The sequence below is a fragment of the Diceros bicornis genome, assembly GCF_020826845.1.
Source record: "Diceros bicornis minor isolate mBicDic1 chromosome 30 unlocalized genomic scaffold, mDicBic1.mat.cur SUPER_30_unloc_8, whole genome shotgun sequence".
Lineage (NCBI taxonomy): Eukaryota > Metazoa > Chordata > Mammalia > Perissodactyla > Rhinocerotidae > Diceros > Diceros bicornis.
The window spans coordinates 151,345-161,175 of record NW_026690906.1 but is presented as its reverse complement, the minus strand read 5'-3'; the positions used below and the strand labels follow the sequence as shown (position 1 = coordinate 161,175).

Below are 9,831 nucleotides of genomic sequence, written 5' to 3'. Positions count from 1 at the left end.
GCAGTAGGGAAGAGGGAACAGTGCTGAACTCAATTTGATTTGTACATAGGTGACTGGGCATTTGAAAGGGAGAATGAGGGAGCAGGCAGAAGTGTGAGCAGGGGCTCAGTAGAGTCAGGGAGGGAAAGGCTACAGAGTGTTGGTCAGTTCAGTGTGATCTGGCCAGTTGTGTTGGCTAGTTGGAAATGATCAAAATTTAACTTCTCTCCTCTCACAGAGTCTGGGAGACAGACACCCTGTCCTCCTCTCAAGGAATGGCTCTCAGGTCCTTGAGAAATGCAGTTATAGGAGACACATACACAACTCGAAAAGACAGAGGAAAGATTCACAGTTGTAAGCACTTTTGGGTAAATGCTCTAAGAAAGGGGTGTCAGGAGCCAATGATCGAGTGTTGGCCAGAACAAACAGTCAATTCTTTTGGCTGCCTTGAGATTTCTCAGGCAGGCACTATAAGGGGGCAGGGGTCATCGTAAGGATGTGGATTTGAGCTCTTAGAAACTATGTCAGTGTTTAAGTCTTTAATGTGTGTGTGGGGGGTGAAACCATTTGTGCTGAGAGGCTGTAGTTATTATAGGCCAAGATCAAGGCCTAGTGAAGAAGAGGGCTCAAAGGAGCCTGGCTTGAGTTTGGTCAAGTAAAGGAAACTATATATATGAATAATATATGTATTTTTTTGAATAACATAAATCATTATATTGAATAATATAATACATTGTGTTAAATAATATAAATATATATTTAATGAATATATATTGAATGTGTATAAATAAGAATGTGTATATATATTTGAATTAAAAAATATAAATGTATATATGATTTAAAGGAATATTCACACATAATAACAGAAATTTCCAGAATTAATAAAATTCTTCTACTCTAGCTTCAAGCAGCTGAATACATCTCAAGCAGAATTAAAAAAATAAATCTAGAGTCAGATCCATCCAGGGAAACCAAAGAACACCAAATACGAAAGAAGATATTCAAAGCCCCGCAGAGTGACAGAACACTTATGGAGACTTACATTTAGTCCCATGATACGTTTCTTAACAATGGAAGGCAAGAGAGAGTTGGATTAATTCTTCAGGGTACAGAGAGTCGATAACTTTCAGTGTATACCCAATCAAACCATATCTCAAGAACTGCGGTGAATTAAAGATATTTTTATGCAAACATTTACTGAGTATTACCACCAACAAATGCTCATTAAGGAACATCGAAGGAATGTACTTTAAGGGGGCCAGCCACCTGATGTAGTGGTTTAAGTTCACCACGCACCACTTTGGTTGCCTGGGTTCATGGGTTTGGATCTCAGGTGTGGACCTACAGCACTCATCAGCCATGCCGTGGTGGTGACCCACATGCAAGATAGAGGAAGATAGGAAAAGATGTTAGCCCAGGGCTAATCCTCCTCAAGGAAAAAATTTAAAAAGTGAAAAAGAATGTACTTTAAGAAGAAATTGATAGAAGAAAAAATGTTAAGATGTAAAAATGGATCGTGAGGATAAAAAAGGGTAAACGTCTGAATAAATCATTGAAAACATGACTTTACCAAACAATAATAATATTGACAGGGTATAACTGATGGAGTTAAAAACTAATGACAAGGGAACTTTTGGTTTAGAGGAGACTAGGACAGGAAAACACTATTGCTGCAAAACTGGACAAAACCAGATAAATTATAAATATATTTTTAGAGCATCAGAGAACTTCAGAACCAACCAACTAAAATTCCAGAAAGAAGAAAACTCTTTTATGTGAGCAGGGATTTTTATCTTTCTTTGCCTTGCAGGCATATTCTGATTCTGGGTGCTTGCCGAGGATCTGGCTTGCTTAGTCAGAGCCTCGGCTAGGGAAAAGAGAAATTAGCCAAACTTCTAGTTTGGTGTGGCAGAGGAAACCTGAAGGCTCTCAGACACACAACCGCTCTTCCTCACAGCATCTGTGTTAAGTTTTGGTGCCACACAGGAATCTGGGGAAATAGGCCAAAAGCTTTCACAAAGCAAAGTGAAACCTCCAGAAGTGGTGGAAGTGTCCTAAGTCAAACATACTGCTAGTGTGATCTTTTGGGAATTTGCCATATTGTGAAAAATGTAAGGTAGGAGGCTGGAGAGCTACGCTGAAATGTCTGACGGGCGTAGCTAAGTTTTCTGTGGGCTCCCAAACCTGAGGAGACAGAGATCTACCAGACTTAGTACCAGACCCCTGTGCGGGGAAGGGGAGCACCGCAAACAGGAACAAGGGGAAAGTGGAAGGCCTGGGTTTACTAAAACTGAGACTCAGACCCAAATCTGATCAAGGTCTGATTGGACTCAGGTGCTCCAACTTCACTCTGTTTCTGTATCTGAGGGAAGATAAGGTCATGTGAAACCTCTCGAGTTACTTTACACAGACGTTACAAAGAAACCCGTGAGAGGCTGGAGAAGGCAAGCCACAGACAGGGAGAAGACCTTTGCAAGTCACATATCTGACAGGACTATAAAGAACTCTCAAAACTCGTCAATAAGAAAATCCAAGTTTAAAATGGTCACAGATTTGGACACTCACCAAAGAAGATACACAGATGGCAAATAAGCACATGAAAAGATGCTCAAGGTCGTTAATCATGAGAAAAAGGCACATAAAAACCACATTGAGATCCTGCTATGTACATATTGGTATGACGAGAATTAAAGAGGTTGACCATACCAAGTGTTAATGAGGATGGAAAGTAACTGGAACACTCCTACATTGCTAGTGGGAACACAAAGTGGTTCAGCCTCTTTGGAAAACAATTTTAAAGTGGAGTTTGTTATGCTGCTGTAACAAATTAGCACAATTTTCATGGCTTAAATGAACTCAGATTTATAGTTTTACAGTTCTGTAGGTTAGCAGTCTGACACGGGTCTCTTTGTTCTATAATCAAGTTGTTGGCAGAGCTAGGTTCTTTTTGGGGGACTTTAAAGCTTAATCCATTTCCTAGCCTTTTCAAGCTTCTAGAGACCACCACATTCCTTACCCTATGGCCCCCCTCCTCCACCCTCAAAACCAAGAACTCGGCATCTCTCTGGCCCTGCTTCCCTTGTTCTATCTTTTTCTCTACTCTACTGCTTCTCTTTACCTTTTAAGGGCCTTTGAGATGCACTGGACCAACCTGGATAATCCAGGATCATCTCCCTATTTTAAAGTCAGTTGATCAGCAACCTTAATTCCGTCAGCAAATTTAATTCACCTTTGGCAAGTAAACTAATGTATTCCCAGGTTCAGGGATTAGGACATCTTTGTGGGCCATGACTTTGCTACCACAGTTTTTAAAATAATGTTAAACATGCACATACCATATGACCCAGCAATTCCACTTCTATGTGCTTACCCAGGAGAAGAAGACAAGTTCATACAAAAACTTGTTTGCCTTCTCAAATCATAAAGATTTATAGCAGCTTTATTCATAGTCAAAAAAGACAAAACTGAAAATAACTCAAATGTCCTTCAACTGGTGGATGGATAAACTGTGGTAAATTCATACAATGGATACTACATTCAGCAATAAAACAGAAGGAACTGCTGATACAGTCAACAACATGGATGAACACTCAAATAAATGTATCATGCTAAATGAAAGAAACCAGACTCAAAAGGCCAAATAATGTAGGATTCCATTTATATGATATTCCAGAAAAGACAAACCATAGAGAAAGACAACAGATCATTAGCCACCAGTGGTTAAGGTTAGGGGAAGAGTTGTCTACAAAAGAGCAGCTCAAGGGAGTTCTGGTTGCTGGAACTGTTCTGTATCTCAATTTTGGGAGTTGCACAGCTCTATGCGTTTGTCAAAAGAGGAAAACAAATACTTCATTTCTCACCCATCAGATTGGCAAAAATTTAAAAATCTGACAATGCCAATCTGACAATTCCCAGGGCAAGGATGACTCAAACACTGTTGGAGGGAATGGAAATTGTTAAAACTTCAGAGGATGATTTGGCTGCAGCTCGTCAAGATGCAGATGCACATCAGCCTCTGGCCCAACAATCCAATCACAGGCAGGTGTCCATTCTAGCGAGTCCACACGTGTGCTCGAGGAGACACACAGAAGGATAGTCATTAAACATGACAGGGGAATAAATTAATTGTGGTTAGTAGTTATTTAAAAAAGAAAGGAAAGAAATGCATATGGGAAATAATCGACCCTGCTGGCTACGTATATGATAGGAGAAGGTAACTCATTGGTTTGTCTACTTAATAGTATGTAGCACAGAGAGCACTGTAGTAGGAATCTGGAGACAAGCATCTGAGCATTTAGTTCCAACTCTGCCACTAAAGCATCAGTCTGACTGTGGACGACTTAACTCAAGAAACCTCACTTTCCATTTCCTAGAAATTGAAGAGGTTAGGCTCTAAACCACTAAAATTATTTCCAACTCAACAATTCTATGATTCAATAAGTCAACAATCAAAAATTATATTCCAAAGTACCTATGTTGAGAAACTGTTTTTCCCAGACACCCTGAAATCAGAAAGTATCAGAGAAATAAGACATCTTAATATATTGATACATAAAATGGTCCAATTGTCTTGGAATGTCTATGACCAGGTTTTTAATCAAGATCATAACTCAGAAAGAGTGTAAAAGCAACTAAACCTGCCATATCGACTTGGGTCATCCTCAGGTAAAATTTATATATCCTCTCCCATTTTAACATTCCAAAAGAAGTTCCCCATACCAATGAGTCCATCTTGTCAAGTTCAGGTCTGTCTACCCAAAAGTCATTCATGTGTATGGTAAGATATACTTGATTTTTTAACAAAGATAAATTGGTGCCTGGCTTTTTGTATTTTTGCCTGTTTCATCTATAAAGAGCTTACATTATAATTTAATAGCTTCAGCCTGCTACAATAATTTAAAGAGCCTTTTAAAACTTGTAACATGCCATGCCCAACAGGATCTAGTAAAAAAATCAGTAGTTTAGAATCCAAAAAAGCTCATTTAAAAGTTTCATTACTGCCAATACTTACACTTCAAAGACACCAATAACCAACATGTCATTTCTTCCTACTGCAGAATTTAATAGGTTGTTAACTTCTGGTATCATCCAAAAGCATAATTAGGATGCTATCATTTAAATGCATTTTTTAATAAGAAAAATTAAAACTAATGATTAAACTATTAAACTAAATGATTAACTAAATATGAAAACTAATGACAACTAACGATCTGTTGTCTTTCCCTATGGTTTATCTTTTCTAGAATATTGTGTAAATGAAATCTTACCGTATTTGACATTTTCCCTTGTCAGTCAAATCAAAATTTAAAACTTCTTGTTTTATGGGCTTTCCAAATCTAAATTCTTGCAATTCTAAACGAGTATGGAGACAAAACAGACACTACATACAACTTCCAAAATCCTCTTCTTTATCCAATTTTAATTTTAACACCAACTTCCAAGAAAATCTTTTCAACTGAAACCAAAATTCCATACACATTACGTCAATCATCAATTGATCAGTCATCAGTCTAAGTTAACAGAAGGTGAGTTAGTATTAGGAAGCTACACAATTTGCACCAAAGATTGTTTAAAGCTCCTTTCATTAAATGCAGTTTACAACAATTCACAGGCTTCAAAGTTCACCTTGCAAATATAGAGTCAATTATCAGAAACCATGAATGCGATCAGGCTTTTCTATAAAGGTGGTCCCAAGGGTGTAGAAACCGTTCATTTGTTTAATGAAGGCAATGAGGAGCCCAATAGCCTGAGCGGAGTCATGCAGAGGAGCGCTGACCACAGGCCCTCTTCTGAAGGAAAGCTTTCACCCAGAGATGTCGCGACCTGGCCTAGACGGGGTCCCGGGTGGCGCAAACTCAAGGGCGGGCGCACAGGGCAGGCGACTCCCTGCCACCCCCTGCACCACGGATGGTTGAGCAGGAGGCTCCGTCGAGGTGAGGCCCCGCTGGGTTGGGGCGCCGCCAAGGCACAGGGACAGGCTGGCCAAGTGGCGCTCTTCTGCTCCTCCAAGGGACAGAGGTTGGGCTCCCCCGCCTGGAGCAGCCCGCCAGCAGCCCCAGCGCCCGGTCCCATCCGCCGCCCTGGACACGGTGCTCCCGCCATATGCGGCGGAGATCTCCACGCTGAGCCCACTGCCCACCGCCTACCTCAGCGCCACTCCTGCCCAGTGCTCCTCCACACTGCAGAAAGGAGAGTTCCCCGCGCTGAAAATCCTGGAGGAAGGATCCAGAAACTGCCCGAGCACCCCCACACAAACTCCAGTGGCCACCACTTCCGCATCAGGGACTCCGCCCCCAGTGCATGCGACCTGGGGCTCTCCAGCTCGGCGGCCCCTCTGCCACTCTGAGCACCAGTCCTGCGCTTGCGCGGGACTCTGTGGATACAATGGGAACCCTTGTGGGGGCACTGGGAGGGGTGTCGGGGATTGGGGACCGAGGTGTCCATGAGATGGAGAGCAGGAGCAGGCTGACGCTGTGCAGCCCTTGACTCTGCTCTCACTGGATGACCTTCAGCTCCTGGAGAAGTTCTGCCTTCCCTTGAGGTGGCTTCTCCTGTCCTGAGAAGCCCATTACACGATGTAACATCTGTTTATAAAAGAACGTTGACATCCTTAACACCCAATGTGTTGTGTCTCCAGAAGAATTCTCTGCTTCCCCAGAAGATGAGACAGGGAGCAGCTGGGACTGGGTTCTGACCAAGGAAGGCAGGATGCTCAGGGCACAGCTGACTCCCCTCCACTGGCTCCTTCCCCTGATCCGTGGCCCTAGTGGGGCAACAGCGCTGAGGACTCCTGCAGGTGACAACGCTCAAGTGTTTGCCCACGGTATTACATTTCTTATGGTTTAGTGGTTAAAACGGGGGACTAGCTGTCAGTTTTTCAGACAATTTCATTTGCAGAAATGTCTGTGGACAAAGAAGTTTGTTTTCTTCATCTCTGATTTTTAAAATCAATAACAATAATTAAAATACTTATTTTCTAATCTCATTGGCATGCAAAAACAAAAAAAAGTCACTTGGATTTCACCAAATTGGTCACATTTACATTAAAACTTTGGAAGTATTACTGATTGAGTTAAAGAAAGCATTTGGGATGAACAATTAACTTCAGCTAGTATGTTCCCAGATAAATGGACAAACAGAGTTATGAGCCGTTGTGAGGGGCCTGGCAAATCCAGTTTGAGTTTTACAATGGATTGTCCAGACTACAGATTACATTAGTAATTTTCTGAGGAGTTTTTGAGTAAATGTTCATGTCGCCTTCATCAAATAGGTCTGGTGATTTAAATGAAGGTTGAGCTAAAGATAAAAGTTTTCAAGAGACTGAGACATATTAGGTAAATGTACTTAAAAAAGGGTGCAAATTAAAGTAAATCTGCCATTATCCTCTTTAAAACAGATTCAGAGTAACATTATTGTCAAAGTATAAGAAAGAATAGAAATGTTTTATAAAAACAAATCTTCACTTCTAAAGGACCTAACGTGACATTCTAGAAGTCTCCATAGTCTTTCACCCATCTAGATTTAAATTGTTCAATTAATACTTTAAAGACTAATGAATCTGAGGGCAAAATATTCAAGATCATTGTTTGTTTTTCATTGTTGCAAAGTAGATGGGTATGAACTGTGGCTGAAATTCATGGTCTTGAAGAAGAAAAATATGTAGAACTTATTTATCACTCTAACAGTGTGTCCTGACTTAATCCTACACATGTCCCAAGAATAAAGCCTCAAGGAATTCCATTACGTTATTAGAAATGACATCTTTCATTCACCATGAATATTCTCTAATTAATTCTCTAGCTAGTAATTATGTTCCTGATGCAAATAGGCAAGTAAAAGAATCCATGCCTGATTAAAGTGGGCTCATAACATGTATACATGGGAGACACATGAGAAATGGAGTCTCTCAAAAGAATGGCAGAGATGCTCCTCTTAAATACTATCTTCAGATAAGACAAAGGAGGAAGTTGGGGGTGGAGTTTGGGATGTGAGAATGGCAGAAGACAATTCTCATGGAGAGGGACATGTAAATGTTTGTCTGAACCAACACCCCTGCACTGGGCTCTGGTCCTGAAGGGACAACAGGGAGGTGACCACGAACAGGCCTCCCAGTGGTGGTGCCTTCCCAGGGGTGGCATGTGGATGCTGGGGGAAGGGGGATGGTGTGTGACATGACACCAGTGGTGGAGTCAGCAATGCAGAGGTCAGGGATCTCTCTCGCTCTCTCACTCTCTCTCTCTCTGTCTCTCTCTCTCAGGGACCTTAGAAGAGGATGTTGGCACAGCCTGCGCCCCTCGCATACCTCTCTCATGGGCCCTTCTTTCTCTGGCCGCTATGGGAGACCTGCAGCCTTGGGTTTAACCCATGAGGCCAAGGGCACATGCACAGCCACCGGAGGTAGGGGGGGCCTTGGGAGTCCTCAGTGAAGGCCCCACCTGCCCGCGAGGCCTTGACACGGTGACACCACCTGAAAATAAAGCAAACACATATAAGCATATGTAGTTTTAAAAGGAAAAGCACACAACTAAAAGAATTGATATCATTAAATACGTTATTCTATTTGTTTATGTGTCAAATTACTGATAGGAAATAGCCTGGTGTAGTGATAGTAGAATTGATCAATTTCATAGAAAATTCTTTTAACGGTTGTTCATATCTTGTGTTTTACATCATTGATTAGGGTAATATTTTCATCTTTTCCTTTCCTAGTGTCTCCATCACTCAGCGTTGAAGTGGAACTGAGTACATACTTTTCAGAAGCGGCATCATTCTCTACTCAGCCAGAGCATTGGGCCTGACAATAGCTGGATCCAGCAGAAAACTGGACACTCTAGGAGATGTCATGTGGAGATGTGCCTGGCTGGACTAATAGTCACGTGGATATGATTTTTAAAAAAATCTCTGAGAGCTTTCCTAAAATCAAATAATATTCTTAAGTTGCTTTAGTAGACGAGACATTAGTTAGTGTCTTTTTAATTTCCACAGAAGCTTTTTTTATGTTACTAAAGAAACTAAACATTATGTCTTTTTTCTTGTTACCAAAATGGACTTAGTATTAAAAACAAGAAACCTACAAGAAAGGAAAAACTCACATGAAATAGAAATTGTGGGTCGCATCTTTTAATTTTATATAAAATCATGTTTTATTTATTTACAATTTCTCTCAACTGTGCTTTTGAAAATAACTTAGTATTATAAATTACCAGTTAGAAGAGGGTGTGCTCCAGTAGAAGTCAGGTGACTCAGACCTGAGTTCTAGGCCCAAGTCTGTTTCTGGTTAGTGTGTGACAACGTACTTAGGCTCTCTGGAATGTAGTATTCCTTTCTGTAAAATTAAAGAAAACCTGGAGAAAAGTATTCTGTACAATCAACAAGCACAAAACATGTACAACATTGCTCTATATATTAAGATTCCAGCTGTAATAGTCAAGACATATTAGTGTGTGTAAAATTATAATGATTTTCTTATTTTCTCCAGCTGTGAACCATGTTAAAATATATAGTAATAAGCAGAAAACCTGAAGAACTAGGTGATTTAAAACACCTGTTGTTACAGCTAGGCCATTCAAGGGTGAAATTAATTTCACACTTCTCCTTTCCTTGTAGCCAGTGAAGTGTCTGGAAGACAAAACACATAAAATTAATTGAGAGTTAACAGTATTTGGAGGCAATTGAGGTTAAGCACTCAACAATGATGTCCCTTACTTCAGGAGCAATTGACTGTTTGTCATAAGTTTACTTTATACACGGGTTCTATTCTTAGATTATTTCTGTATGTTTCTTAGAAGAGAGACAGGGAAGGAGAATTAACTCAATCTACTGTGCGCCAGTTCCTTTACTGTATTCCCTTAT

General features: G+C 40.7%; 1 long non-coding RNA gene across 1 annotated transcript; it reads left to right on the top strand.

Annotated features, from left to right (window-relative positions):
* The first annotated feature begins 8,250 nt into the window (after positions 1 to 8,250).
* LOC131402205 (uncharacterized) lies at positions 8,251 to 9,070 on the top strand. Its single transcript, XR_009218371.1, has 2 exons — positions 8,251 to 8,376; positions 8,689 to 9,070. It is a non-coding gene; the product is annotated as an uncharacterized LOC131402205 (long non-coding RNA).
* Positions 9,071 to 9,831: the final 761 nt, after the last annotated feature.